Source organism: Adiantum capillus-veneris, chromosome 5 (assembly GCF_014529385.1).
Source record: "Adiantum capillus-veneris isolate H3 chromosome 5, ASM1452938v2, whole genome shotgun sequence".
In the NCBI taxonomy this organism is placed as follows: domain Eukaryota; kingdom Viridiplantae; phylum Streptophyta; class Polypodiopsida; order Polypodiales; family Pteridaceae; genus Adiantum; species Adiantum capillus-veneris.
In genome coordinates, this window is record NC_140935.1 from 8,449,530 (window position 1) to 8,465,803 (window position 16,274).

Consider the following 16,274-nt stretch of genomic DNA (forward strand, 5'->3'; position numbering starts at 1 on the left):
CAGCATCAGAGGCATGCAAAGAATCAATTTGGCTTAATCGACTAGTAATAGATTTGTGAATCAAAGAAGAGATGACTGTGTTATATTGTGATAGTCAGAGTGCTATACAATTGGCTCGCAATCCAGTTTATCACTCAAAGACAAAGCATGTGGATGTGAAGTATCATTTCATCAGGGAAATGCTCGAGGATAAGCAAATTCAGCTTGTCAAAGTTCACACCACAAAAAATCTTGTTGATCTACTTACAAAAGGACTTCCCTCAAAGAGCTTTGCGCATTTTTGCAAGCAGTTAGGTGTAGGGTAGTACATCACTTCTCTACATCTCTTGTATAGTAGCTTCTCTCACACTTAAAGTACCACATTAGACTTTAAGTGGGAGGTTGTTGGGGTACAAAGCCCAATGTGGTCGCCCAGGTAAGTGGGCGGGCCGCCAGGTATGTACACATATTCTTTTGTAAAAACCTAATAAGAACTCACTATGCTCTACACATTACAACAGAGCGAGTTCACCATATCGTCGTGCTCTTCTTCTCACACTCTCTCTTGCGTCGCACTTCCGCTTGTACTCCTTCAACACTTTGTATCCAAATCACATCCGCTTATTACCCATCATTTTAGACTACTTTGTACTCATGATTTACATTTAGTTTATCATTAATCTACTCATGATTTTCTACTTCCATTAGTGTCATTCTCTCTCTCTCTCTAATCTCTTGTGATTAGAAAATTAACACAATCATGGAAGGAACACTATTGTTTTTGCCATAATCCCATTCCCTTTCATGTTGTATCTGAGCCAACAATTTACATCTAAGACTATTAATCTCTATTGCACTAAGTTCTTAATCTGACTCCCTAATCACCACTTGGGCATCAATATGATCCACTACCCCTTTGTGATTATAAGAGGAGGAATCTGCTTTTAATGTTGATTTCTTGCACAATTTTTCATCTTCAATTAGCTTTGCATTTAGTGTGGTTTTTGCATATTTGCCCTCTTCAATTAGTTTCTTTAGAGCTCATAGTAACCATTTGTATGTAGCAGAAGCATTAATCAAGAGATTTTTGATGACTATCTACTCTCTCTAATATGGTTCCATACAAGCATCTAATTTCCCAATTAAAGTTTACAAGATTAATGCTCTTTCTATCCCGGTGTTTTGTACATTTAAATGCTCATCAATCTTTTGTTTTGAGCCACACCACCTTTAGCAAGAAATCATTGGTGAGAACCTCCTATAAAGAGGAGGGAAGGAGGTCAAAGGCAACCAAAAGAAGGTGTTGACCCACTAGCAGACCTTAAGGGGGCTCTCAATCAAAGTGTCACTAAAAGTTTCAAGTCTGACCTATCTGGCAGACCTCAAGGGGGCACTCAAGTAAAGTGTATAAAAGTTTCAAGTCTAACCTGACCTTCCTCAATTGCTTGCGTTCAATACTCATCCAATCGACCGTGCCAGGATTTCCCCCGCAACCAATTCTCTACATTCAATCGACCCTCATTGGGTACTCTTGCCAGCCACCATGGTGATTTGTTTTGGAATCATATTTCGGGTCTGCCCTAAAGAGGTCCCTCTTCCCACTGACACTTGCCATGCCAATGCTTGCCACAAAGGTCCTTTGGCCTTAAGAAGCCACTTAGCCATCAAGTTAATCTCAGGTGCTATTCGATCTCCCAAAAGGCAATGTATGAAACATCAATACCAAGCTTTTGAGAACAACACTAGCACCAAGTCATGTACAAAATTTGTCTCTACATTTGCATAAACCACTTGAATTCACACTTGTGTACCTACAAATCTCATTTATCTTCACAAAAAACAATACTTGTACAAGGATTAGACATTGCCCTTCAATGGGGTAGGACCATCCTCACTTGCACACATTTGCACAAAGTCTGTTTTGCATGTTATGCCATCATCACCATTCATGATCACTTTACCAACACAATTTGAGGGGCAGAGAAGCATCATCAACAAACACGATGACACCGAAACTTTGTAGCCGACATCAAGAACATATACAGCACAAAAAGTTTGAAAATTTGAAGTAGGCATTCACAATTTTGCTCTCCAACATTGGGGGCATACAAGCATCAAACTTTTTTAGGTTGAACACCTTGTATGGCATACATTCTCTAAAGGGGAGGCACTTTGCCTATACTCTATTATTAAATTCTCTAGGGATAGCCATTTTGATCCTACACCTAGTTGACAAATCTTTGTAGAGGATGTTTGATTTTAATACTACACCCTATTGTTAAATTTGCCAAAAGAGGATACCTTTGTACTATGTGGTGCTACTATGGCATACACGGGGAGGCTTGTTGGGGTGTGTCACATTCACACCACCAAATCGTGGAAACCCCCTCTACATTAGAAGCCTACACTTTGACATCACTACTTAGATCAGTAGTTATTCTCCCTATACTCTATAAAAGAAGCCTAAACTACACACTTAGTGTCCACTCATTACCCATCATTCTAGCCTACTTTGTACTCATGATTTGCTACTTCCATTAGTGTCAATCTCTCTCTTTGTAATATCTTATAATTAACACATTTACACAATAATTAATGGCACACTCTTATGTCTGCCATTCCCTTTCACACCTAGCACCCCATACTCAGTCTAGATTGATGCCTACAACTAAAGCATTATTTAGGAAGATCATCTAGGGGTATTTAACATCCTAGACTCATTATGGATTGCTTCCTACAAGTTAGGAATCTCATCTTAGGGTGCCTAACACCCCAGAATCCCTATATAGTGTTGCTTACAAGTTAAAGAGTCATCTCTCTCTCTCTCTCTCTCTCTCTCTCTCTCTCTCTCTCTCTCTCTCTCTCTCTCTCTCTCTCTCTCTCTCTCTCTCTCTCTCTCTCTCTCTCTCTGTGTGTGTGTGTGTGTGTGTGTGTGTGTGTGTGTGTGTGTGTGTGTGTGTGTGTGTGTGTGTGTGTGTGTGTGTGTGTGTGTGTGTGTGTGTGTGTGTGTGGATTTATTCCCAAGTGTGCAAGTTAGGAAGCTCATCCTAGGATGTCTAGAGCACCAAACCCTTTTCAATTTCCTAGATAGAAACATAAGGTTATACCTTGACTTTGTTTCTTCTTGGTAGCTTGGCACATATATATGTAGTCAAAAAAATGTAATGCACACCTACATGGTATATAAAGACACAAATAAATAAATTTGTGTGTTTTTGTGCTTCTTTACAACTCCATATCTTACACACAAGGCTAGCTTGGTCAATCTCAAGGCACCTAACACCCCAGACTCATTATGGATTGATGCGTGCAAGCTAGGAAGCTCATCTTTTGCCCTAGACTCCCTTGATACAACTCCAAACTCTTATTTTCTCTATCTTTTACACAAAAGGGTAGAGTGAGGATGAATTTTCCAAGTCAAAGAGATTTTAACCCTCTCTTTGCTTGCAAATTGTACACAATTTGGGGTGCCAACAATTCCACAAAGAGGTAATTTGTTATTCAGCTATACATGTAACAATGTCTTAACACTACCAACATGTAAAATGTAAAGAGTTCCATGTTTGAAATCCGTTTCCACAATCAAAGGGCCTTTGACAACTTTCAAGAAGCATCTCCAGAAGAGGTATGATAACCCTCATCGTCAAGTATCCATTGCTAATCAAACTTTTTGCCAACTTTGAAACGTGTCTCACATTCTTCAAACTGAAGTTATAGCCATTAGCAAGCCGCAATTGCACATCACCCCAATGCTCAATATGTCACACACATATTTGTCTCCAAGATTGTACCTTTTTTTGAATCATCATAAGTAGAAAACCAATCTCTATATGGAGTAACATGAAATGATGCACCAAAATCAATGATCTAGTTTTGAAAGGTAGTAGTGAAACTTGCAACTAAAACATCATAGTCAAGAAATGATAAGAACAACACATCTCCATGTGATTCCATTGCATTTTCTTCTTCAATCTTCACAGACAAATCTTTTTGTTCATCTTGTCTTCCTTTAGCTTTCCTTTGCTCTCTCTTCTATCTAAAACAATTCTTTCGTATATAACGAGGCCTATTACAATGGTAAAAATTTATTTCATGAGATAAGAACAAGATTTGCTTCTTGATTTTCCTCTTACTATAGATTCTTTTCTTGACTGTGATTTACCATGAGCATTAAAAGTAGTAGTACCTTTCCCACTATCATTGTTCTTCATGTTCATCTCTTCAATCAACAAATAACTAGCAACCTTCTCCATGATGAGTTCATTCACTGTAAGATTGCCACTAATTTCCATACAAAAAGTATCCCAATTTTTTTTGGCTTAGTGGTCAATAGAAACATAGCTTTTAGGCTATCTTTAAGAGGAACCTTCTATGCAATCAACTGGCTAAAAATGTCAGTGAACTCATTCAAGTGATCTGACACTGACCTCCCTTCTTTCATGCGACAATCAAAAAGCTTCTTTAGCCAATAGACTTGAGATGCATAAATAGTATAATCATGAAGATTGCAAAAATGCTGCCATGAAGCAATTCACCTCCTTCAACAACTTTTACACTGTACAACATAGACTTAGACAATGATAACTTAATGGTAGACTTAGCTAGCTCATCAAACTCTTTCTATTATTTCGCCTCCATGTTCTCGAGTTTGACACCTTGAAACTTTATGGACTTAACTTGCTTCTTTTGAACCTAGACATTCATGATTTGCTTCTTCCAATAAGAAAATTTGTTTTTATCAAAATTTTCAATGTTAAGAGAATGAATGGCAAGATAAAGAGATGTTCAACCAATCACAACCATGACATTCACGAAAAAAAATTGGCAAAATTTTCCATAGAATCTCAAATCCCAATGTCACTAGAATAAGTAGTATCTGCTAGTATCTCAGTAAGAAGAGTCAAGAATCACAACATCTCTCAATGCATACATATCATGAACACATATGCTGAGCACCTATGTCCACTATCATACATGTCCTATGGTGAGGCCATGATAAGGGAAACTCAAGCAATCTAATCCACCTTGCATTGGATAACTTGACCCCCTTGTTTGGCTTCAAAAAACCTCATGCATGAACCTCACAAAAGGCTAAGCAATGACACAACTTTAGTCAAGTCTAAAAAATGACTATCTTTTGGATCAAATCTAAAAAATGGCTAGATTGTCGTACTAGCCAACATCACTCCACAAATGCGCACATGGGCAATATCCACAAGATCGTGTATCATAGTAATCAACAATGCGTATAAGCAAGCACAAACCGCAAGATGCACTATCAACCAAATATAGTAAACATAATCCAAACACATAGGTTTTCTTCACAAGCCATGCATAAATTTTTGTTATGTATGCTCAAAATCCCCAAGAAAATCAGCCATGCATTGAAAAAATGAAGTACACAATAAGCTTCCCACATCCAACAACTCTTTACAAAAGCTTTTGAAACTTCTACAACATTATGCAATCGATCAATTGATGTCTCTCAAATTGTAAAGAGTTTGTAGAAACTTCCTTCTACAGAGCTACAAATCACAAAAAAAAAGATCAGATTTAGTGGAAATGGGCATGAAACAAGCTGGTTTTACAATTTAAAAATATCTATAAAAATCTGCAGCTATTTACCCATGACCTACAGACTGTCTACCATATGTACAACAAAATTGGTGTAGAGAGGGGGGGGGGGGGGGGAGGGAGAGAGGTGTGGGGTGGGGGAAGCTTATTGTACATATGGTCACAAAATTATAGACCACAATGCTTAGAAAACCCTTAGGGAAGCGGTGGAAAAATTTATTATACCTATATAGACAAATAAGAAATTACTAGGACATTGCTATCTATCCCAAATTTTGAAACATTACACCAAGATAGGAGATGTGGTAAAGCAATATGGAGGAGATACATGTGTCTTCGCATTGCATGGTAGCCACATGGATTGATACATCCTCATTATGAAGCACATTGAAGCGTATTGCAGCCAAGCTTCCAAAGATATTGCGAGCACAGACCTCGCGGCTCGACAAAAAGTAAGCCTTGGAATATGATTGTAGGATATGGACAATGATTAGTAGACAACAATTACACTTTGTGATGTGGTAAATGAATGTTTTTATAATGTGTTGTGTCTAATGCATATTGTGTACTGCTATACAATTACCTCAAAAGCATGTAGATGACTTTTTCAATGCTATCTTCTTCTTTTTTATGAGTGTGGAATTGCAAATGTAAACTCATGTGATAATGTGCTTGTCATAGCAAACTGGTTGTGAAAATTGTTGTTTATTAAGTCTTTTCATCAAATTCTTGGGAGTTGTGTTTGGATTGAAAACTTTCATAAACTTACATAAAGTGTATATTTCCTTGAAAAATCAAGTACATATTTTTTTTGTTTCTAATGTATTGTAGAATGTATGTTTGGTATCAAGGTAGTGGGTGTCAAAAAACTTGAGATTTGTGAATTTTTTTGAAACGATACATCAAGACAAGAGATGTGGCAGTGCAATATGGAGGAGATACACATGTCTTCACTTTGCTTGGTAGCCACATGGATCGATACATCATGATTTGGAGTGTAGTGAAGCATATGAAGCTAAGCTTTCAAAGATATTGGAAGCATGGCTCTCACGGCTTGGCAAACGGGAAGCCTTGGACCAATGATTGTAGGATTTGAACAATGATTAGTAGCCAACAATTGCACTGTGATGTTCAAAATGAATGTTGTAGTAACACGTAGTGTCTAGTGCACATCATGCATGATCCATTTCTATACGATTACCTTGCAAGCATCTAGATGACTCTGTCAATTACATCTTTTTCTTTGTTATGAGTGTGTAATTGTAATGTAATTTCATGTAATAATGTGCTTGTCATACCAAATTGGTTGTGCAATTGTTGTATAAGTCTTTTCATCAAATTCCTGGGAGTTGTGTATGGCTTGACAAATTTCATGGATTACATCAACTGTATATTTATTCTTCATTTGAAGTACATATACTATGTGTTTTCAATGTATTGAAGATGCATATATGGTATTAAGGAAGTCGAGTGTTGAAAAACTTGAGATCTGTGAAAAATTTCAAAACAATACACCAAGACAGGACATGTGGCACTACAATCTGGAGGAGATACAAGTGTCTTCACATTGCTTGGTAGCCACATGGGTCGATATATCATGATTTGTAGCATAGTGAAGCGTATGCAGCTGATCTTCCAAAGATATTACGGGCATGAACCTCATAGCTTAGCAAAAAAAAAAAGGCTTGGAACATTGATTGTAGGATATGGATAAAGATTAGTAGACAACAATTACTTTGTGATATGGAAAATGGATGTTGTAATAATGTGTCGTGTCTAGTGCACATCATGTAGTGCTATACAATTACCTCAAAAGCATGTAGATGAATTTGTCAATTACATGTTTTTCTTTGTTGTGAGTGTGGAATCATAATGTAAACTCATGTGGTAACGTCCTTGTTATAGCAAACTGCTTGTGCAAATTATTGTATAAGTCTTTTCATCAAATTCTTGGAAGTGTATGGCTTGAAAATTTTCATGAACTTACATAAATTGTACATTTCCTTGGCAAATGAAATGCATAAATTGCGTATTTCTAATGTATTGAAAACATATTCTTTGTATCAAGGTAGTTAAACGCCACAAAACTTAAAATCTGTGGCAAAATTTCAAAATAGTATACCAATACATGAGATATAACTATTTGTCCTTGATGTGCATTTGTAGGCTTAATCATTTAGCATATGTGTTAACTAAAATTGGCTCAATTAAGATTATCCCTTTTCAATTTTAGTGTCCGTTCTAGGGCACTATCGACAAGCGTCTGTGGAGGTTGGAAGGCTATTGATTGTTTGCCAAATGGGTGTATTGTTCTCATTGGTCGATGAATCTATTGATGAGTTTTTTTCCATTGTAGCATCTTGAATGTCGAAATTATCATTGGTGTGGGATGATCATTGTTCGTTGTAGCAACATAATGGCAAGGTTTTCTCTTTACTATGAAGATTATGTACAAGAGAAGTAGGGGTCTAATACATGGATACCCAAAGGGAGAAAACCTATTGGAAAAAAAGTGTCTTTGGTATACGTGAATTATTGGAGTACTTATTAGCATGGGAAGTATCAACTAATTACTAAAGGCATTATTTGTTGATGGATATAGAATTACGTTGACACAACAAATATGAGGGAAACAGTATGGAAAGTTTTTTTTTCTTGTTGTAGTCCACTCAAGGTGCATAGGTGGAAGAAAAAATGTGTCTAATGCATATGTTCAATACAATTAAGCATGCACATTAATCACTTTTTATGCACACATACGCACTCACTCGCATGCGCGCACACATACAATTGACAATTTTTACCCCAATTTTTAAGTACACACACGTGTTAATATTGTCAATTTTGCACATTAAGCACACAAATGTTTAAGTGGCCATATCCATATCATAAATCATCCATCACATTTGAAAAACTTACAATAACATATCGATTTTTAGGGCACACACAAAGACAAATTAGTGTGTATACACCTAAAATTAGGCATACACACACTCAACTAGAGTGCACACACACTTGATCTTAGTGCACACAATCACAATTGAACCATTCAATCATGAATTTGGCACATCAATGATGCAAATTACCAAATGAAATCATCAATTTATGCACATTCGATTCTAGAAAAAATTTGGCATTGCATGCAAACGCACAAATCAAAAGCCCAAAATCATAAAATTATCGGCGACTATGCATACTACACAAGTCTTGATTCCAATGGCACCATCCTCTTGCCAATTGCGTGATTCATTGGTCGATTCCATTGATGCTCCAAAGCCCTAATTTTGCATTCCAAAATCAGTTAAGTGATTAGCACATATTGACATTGTTAGGATGCAATCCAAGACTCTAATTAGAAAAATATCAAGACATAAGCACTAAATGTTAGTCCAATTAGTAGAAAATTAGTGTATAAGTTAGAAAAAATTAGTGAAATTAGCAAGGGGTTAGTGAAAAATTAGAGTGTGTAGGCACACAATTCAAGAGAAATGGTAACAAATAAGGAGAAATTGAACACATTTCCATTTGCACACACATCCAAAGTCCACAAAACAACAAACACAAGAAGAAAATTAGTGAGGGACCAATTCGATTATGCCATAATTACAATGGCATAAGCCATCAATCCTCGGCATGGTGCCAAATGTGGGGGGTACCATTGTAGCATAGCTCCAATGACCACAACATAATTGTCAATTTGGAGTGATGAGCTACCTTGCTAGGGCATGGAAACACTCACACAAAATTAGTGAGCTAATCATGACAACACGAACGGTGACTCTATGAAGTGAGCTTCTTTGCCTAAGAAGGAGCTAAACACAAGATTGGCAATCTCAACATCTACTTCTATTCACCTCAATCACACACACTAACGATTGCAATGATGCACTACATCACTAATCCCATCATGCAACACACTAATTACAAGTGTATACACATGGATCTATCAAGCATCCATGCTCCAATTAAACCTACATGTACACACAAAGAATAGAGGGCAATCACACAAGATTTGATAGCAATTAAGTGCTAAATAGTTAAGATCTAGCTAATCAAAGCATCATAAAATCAATAGATAGTGAAAGAGAATTAAGCATTGAAGTGTTGGGGCTGGGGCTAGATCTTTCTCCTCAAGGATGGTGACTAATTGGCCATATGAGAGTGGAAGTTCACTCAAAATGACGACAACTTTGTCATCTTGGGGGGCTTTACAATTGATTAAGTAAGTTGGGTAATGATGCTTTTAAGCTTGTTGACTAGGCTAGTTATGCCCTCCACTACACCCTTGGTAAGTTTATAAAGTTGCCGTTTAAGACTAATTGTTCTCCTTCTAGCTCTAGACCCACAAGGACAATCCATGCTTCACGTGCATATTTGCATTCATTAATGAATCGAATATAATATTTTTGAAGAGAGGAGATTATGATTCCTAGTGCCTAGTCATCTTTTTCTACATTTACCGCAACCATTGCCTTAGTTTGTGAGCCCTCTTGATTGGTCGGTGGTGGTTTCACTATTCCCTATAAGGTTTTCTTCATCAAATATCCCCTAAGCTTGGTTTTCCAGGTATGAAAACACTCACCACTAATGTTTTCTACTCCTTTCTCACTCATTGTGTGAGTGAAGAGGTCTTAGCTTTAGGAGACTCTCCTAATGCCAGTGTCTGTCTCTTTACAATCATCAAAGGGATATCATACAAATCATACAACGGTTTTGCAAAATCATAAAAGTCAAGGACTTTATTCACCAAGCTTTGAGTCTAATTGTGGAAGGATTCTTGAAGATTTTTTTTATCAAATTCTTCAATGGTGGCAAATTGTGGTTGAACTTTAAGACGTTGATGTTGAGAAGGTGGTTGCTGTGACATAAGCTTATTGCACAATGCTTTTGATACTCTTGTTTTGAAACTGTCAACTTTTGTATAGTTGTGGTGGACGTGGTCGAATCTTTGAAACTGCTTATATTTGAAGTGTTATTGCAAACAGATATTCAAGAAGAAGGGGTCAATGATGCTCCTAGATCAAACTGTGTCAACACTTGGTTTAGCTTTGTAGTGTAATCAAAGAATGCCCTAGGATCCTTCTTGGTGGGAAGCCTCTCTAATAAAGCTTCATGAAGTGTACAAAATTTGCCAAAATATCGTGTTCGAAGTGGAGAATGTGTGATGTTTTCAAACACATGCAGATGGAGAGCTTGTGGCTATGGTCAAGCGAGTGGTAGTAGGTGGAAAATTAGGAATATGTGTGTAGAAAATGTATGGTAGCATGGAAAACATCCAGTAGGCCAAGGAATTTGTGTATGCAGATGGTGTCATGGGGTAGTTGACACACTAGAGTGCAATGGTCGTGTGGTGACAGACAGTTGGAGCATCGTTTGGAAGTGTTGGTCATGTGCCACATGAGTTGAAGTAGGTTGAAGTATGCTAGTCAATTGGCCCCAATGTAGAGCATGGTCTTTCCATTCCCATGGTTGGTCTCTACATCGGATTCATATTTGGAGGAGATCGCAGGCTGGCTGAGCAAGATGTGCATACAAGAATATGGCACATTCCTTCATGCCTAGGCCTATAATAATACAAGCATCTTCATTGGTGCATTCATTTTTTCCTGGCTCACCAATTCAAGTGTTTGTGCAAAGCCATGTTGATCGAGGAGGTCTATTTGGAGCTGTAAAAAATTCTAACACTCTTTTAGTGATATCTTTTCCAATCTCTACGGGGATGTAGCTACATATGGACCTTCATGATATAGTTGAGTTGTTTCAATGTGCTCATTCTTCAACCATAACGGGAGACTATCCCAGTGAAAAACAACATATGTACAATGAGGGCTAAATCAAGAGATGGGAGGAGGGAAAAGACACACAGGTGGATGGTAGTGTCATTCGAACTCACCCCGAACAATGGTGAAGAAAGGCCCAACGAACCAGAGTCAAAGGAACTCCTCTCTCCCCTCCTGCATGCCGTCGGAGCTGCCCTAAATTCTCTCGAATTGGCCCCTGAGAGTATGGATCAACTCCGGCGAAAAATCCAAAAATATCAAACAGTCTCCGCTGGTGGCAATGGGCCTACCAAATGAACCAAAGTGTTAGGCCATAGACAAGCTCCCAACACACCTCTCTCTCATTGCACCACTCCTGTGGGGTAAGCTCTATAACAAGCTCGAGTGTAGGTCGACCCCCCTATATCACTATCATCCTACTGGTGGAGGATAGCTCAAGTTGTAGTGTAGGGCTCGTGAGAGTGGACCAAGTAGCTATCCCCCAAGTGTACTGTCGTGATGTGGAAAGAGCTGGCATCAACTGAAGGACCCGAAGCCAAACCTATTGTGCCATAGGGTAGTCCCATAGATAGTGACACTGACTCTCCAAAGGATGGTCACAAGCTGCACATGCTGCCGAAAGGCCGCTATGTACTAGCCAACTCCCCACTGTTGTAGCTCTATGTGCAACTAGCCACTGGAACAAAGTGACTCGCCGCGGTTGTCCTGTGTCCCACAACCTCACACAAAAGGCTGACCAGAACTCAATTTTGAACCTTCCTCCTGCCAATGAGGTGTTGTAGCAAGACGAGCCTTTCTCCGTGTTGCCAATATGTGACGTCCCAGTCGAATAGTGTACTAAAAGAAAGGGACCCCTGGATGGTTGGCTAAGGAGAAAGGATCCCTCCAAAACCACTCTCCAGGAACCCACTGCACTCATGTCAGTGGAAAGCTCTCCCAAGCCCAAAGCCTCCAATGGCCCGCGTCTCAAGATTTGCTAGGTCAAGATCGATAACACAAGCCCTCCTGCAGATGCCCACTACTTGGATCCTCTGAAAACAACACTCTACAACCTGTGCAGCCTCTATTGAGACTCTGTGTAGCCGACCCTGTCCCTGTATCCTGAAGAACATGGAGGATACAGTCTCCGAGCAAGCTTGAACTGCGATGAGGACCTCCAGTCACGTGAAGGCCCCCATCCATATGGGAGTTGTTGTCTCTAGAGGTGTGAATCACTCAGCTGGTATTGCCTCTGTGATGTCCTGACACATGCTCTGCACCCTCTCATGCCCTGCAGCTAGATGCTCTGTAACTCCTCTTGCAAACCTGAGAACTGAAGCCAATCACCTAGAGTGCGTGCTAGACACTCTGCCATGGGACCCCAAGAAACATGAGGCCTACTACCAACCAAGTGGCCTCTCTAAGTGCTGACCATGGGGTTCCAAACAAGGGGTTGTCTCAAGCGCTCCTCCATGCAGGTGGGTTGGTGCTGCTCCAAGCCTCTCCGCACCTTCTCCCAAGAGCGAAGCAGGCTCACAACAAAACAGTCGTACAATCTCCTACTTAGACCATCTATGCGCATCTCTGTAAAGATCCATCTGATGGAAGGTCTCTAAGGGCCTCCTGCCTGAGGCACTCGAGCTCTAAGCTGTTGAAGCAAAAACTCCTTCCAAGTTTCCCTCCCCTGGAAGCAATCCTCTGACAACAAACTTTCCAAGAAGGGATGTGCTCTGTTGTGTTGGGTCTATGATCCCCAACCCCCCCAAGAACAAGGTAAGAGTGATGACCTACCAGGCTACTTTGGCCCGGGCTATCTGAGTGTCGTGCCCTGACCAAAGAGAGTTCCTGATCAGCCTCTCTACGTGGCTGATGCTGGAACTCGAAAATATCCAACAAGATGTAATGTACCACAAAGTAGCCAGCAACACTTGGTTGGCCACTACAACTGTGCTTGCCAAAGGGAGTCGTGTCGAACTCCAATGTAGCAACTTCCTCCTGATGGACTGGAGGAGGGGAGTAATTTGTTGCTCAGGAGACAAGTACATGCCAACCTGACAGCCCAAGTATCGAACTGCAGTCCCTGAGGGAATCCATCTAAAACCCTCACCTGGCAGCCAATCAGGGATCAGAGCACTGCCAACCCAGAAATCCATTGTCTTCCTCTAGTTGATCAGTGGACCTGATGCACAACAAAACGTCTCTAGAGCCTGCTCACACCTGTGCAGGTTTGCCTCCTCGCCCTCCAAGTACAAAGTTGAGTTGTCTGCAAACTCAACATCAAGTAGCTCATCACCCCGAATAGGGAGCGCTAAGCTACCATACCAGCTTGCTATGAAACCAAGTATTTGCTCATCGCCTCACCATAGAACAGAAAGAGGAAGGGGGCTAGAGGACAGCCCTGTCTGACCGAGCATGTGAGCATGAAATGATCTCCTCTACCTCCTGCCAAAAGCATCTGACTGTGTGCACGTTTGTAGAGAGTTGACACATCTCTGATCCAAGCATCTCAAAAGCACATCCTGCGAAAAGTGTCCTCTAAGAAGTCCCTGTCAACTCTGTCGTAGGCCTTCTCAAAATCGAGAAGAAGCATCACCAGATCCTCAACTCGGAGGTGCACGAGGACAGACGCCTCCCAAAACGTGAAGATGTTGTCAAGGATACTTGCTCCTTGTAAAAACCTGTCTGGGTCCCATCTATAATGCTCTCTAGAAGTGGTTGAATCCTCAAACTCAGAGCCTTGGCTAGCATTTTGTAGGTTGAGCTGAGAATAGTCATGGACCGCCACTGCCGAATCTCATCCAAGGAGCCACCCTCCTTGCGAATGAGGTAGATCAAGCCCTCACTCATGCTATGAGGCATCTCTCCTGTGTGCAAGATGTACCAAAAAGCGCTGCAAAGGTCTGAGCCAAGCATATCCCAGTACTACAAGAAAAAATTGGGAGTCAAATCATTCTTATTGGGACAACTATCTCGGGGAAGTGCTATGAGGGCCGCATGGAGCTCCTCTAGATGAAGAGACAGCTCAAGCCTCTGGAAAGCAAACCCATGACACCTCTTCTCTATGCTGGCAAGCTCCTGGCAAGCCTGCTCTGCAGGCTGCTCCTCCAACCAAGGACTGCCTGGGTGCTGCTCCTACATCCTCTGCAAGGAAGCAACGCCCCATCTGAGACGCTTCTCCTCCTTCTCGCTCTACAACCAGGCAAGCCGTAGACTCCTCGAGGAAGAAGCGACTAAGCTGAGCATGTCCAAAGGCCACTCTATCAGCAAGAGAGTCCTGCGTGTCCAAGCCCTTTGTCCAAAGAGCCACCACTCGCTCTCTGAGCTTTGAGTCCAACAAGATCTTCTCAAGGATGCATAGCATCGTGCTCCCCCTCCTCTGTCTATCTATCACAGTGAGGATCATTGGTGCATGGTCCGAAAGAGATGTCCCAGCAAAAACAAACTGACCCACCGTAAGTCACAGATGTGGTCACTAGCGTAGAAGCGATCTATACGAGATAGATTCATTCCTCCCACTCTGCGGTTTGAGTGAGAGGAGGCTAAGCTGCCCTCACAAAGCCAGAGTGCTGCAAAACATGTGAAACCCTCAAAGTCATACATAGCCTCCCCCAAGCTGCTAACTCAGCTCCGTGCACAATAGCATGGCTACCTCCAATCCTGTCAGAGGGTTCCTCCATCATGTTGAAGTCACTCCCAATGCACCATTGCTCTGCATGCGACAGAGACTCTACAATGTGAGACCAAAATTATGCACGTGCACTTGCCACATTGGACGCATAGATGTTCAGGAAGCCCAAGAGGCAGCCCTGAACCTGCATAGTAATCCACTGAGCCGTGCTAGGCACAATAATACCTCTACCCACAGTGGCATGCTGCTAAGAGTCCGCAATAGTCATTGATACCCCTCCCTGGATACCACCAGGTCCAAATACAGCTGACCAAATTGTCTCATATCGCTCATGCAAAAGCTGACCATATCGTCTAATGCGGCTGCCACAAAGATGATGCTCCTGCAACATAAGAAGATCAATCTCTCCGTCCATAAGGCATCGCTGAAGCTCCTGACACAATCAACCCTGCTGGCGCTAAAACAAGGGCCCACCTAATCCCTGCACTTTCCATGAGACAATCCTCATGGAGAACGAGAAAGAACTGATGCTACAACAACAACTAACCGCGCTATCTTCGAGGCTGGCTTGGATGGAGAATAATCCGTATCCGAGCGTCCCCGAGATAGGCGTGACTACAAAGTATGTCTACCCCAGGCCCAAGAAGAGCGTTCCGTGCACAGGGAAACCTCCTTTGTCCGAGAGTCCTCATACATAGCATGGTGGGCTCTGCGTGTCAGCAAAGAAGTGTACCACAATGTATCTACATCCTGCCGAGTTTCGAGGTGTCACTGAGAAGTTGACCAACGGCCACACAGTCTGTACACCAGGTCTGTAATCCCCAGGTCTCCCATGTGGTGCGAGAACTCGAGGACGTGTACCTATAGCCACTCCATTACTGAGTCCAGAGTCCACTCAAACTCGTCCCCGTCACATAAGGAAAAAGAGAAGCAAATTGCTACGTCTAGGGCCTCTATCCCTCTAGCTGCAAGGAACAGTACATGAACTCTGAAACAAGTTGCTTCAAAGTCTGGTGAAGGGTCATCGAGAAACCGTGTGAAGTCGTAGGCGAAGAAATCCCACCTACGACGGATGTCGAAGCTCGTCCATCCATGAGGGACTGCTGCACTGCCAAGAGATCTCTCCTAGCAGTTGAAGAAGGTCCCACCCCATAGGTCGACCGCAGGGTAGGAACGAGAGGAGATTTGGAAGCAGGGGGAACTGGGGGATGAAGGAGTTGGAGGACGGAGAGCGGTAGAAGGAGTGGGAGGAGGAAGGAGGCGGGGGGAGGGACAGAGGAGAACTCGAGGGGAGGAGGGGCCGTCGAAGGTGAGGCTAAGGTGGAGGGTAGAGC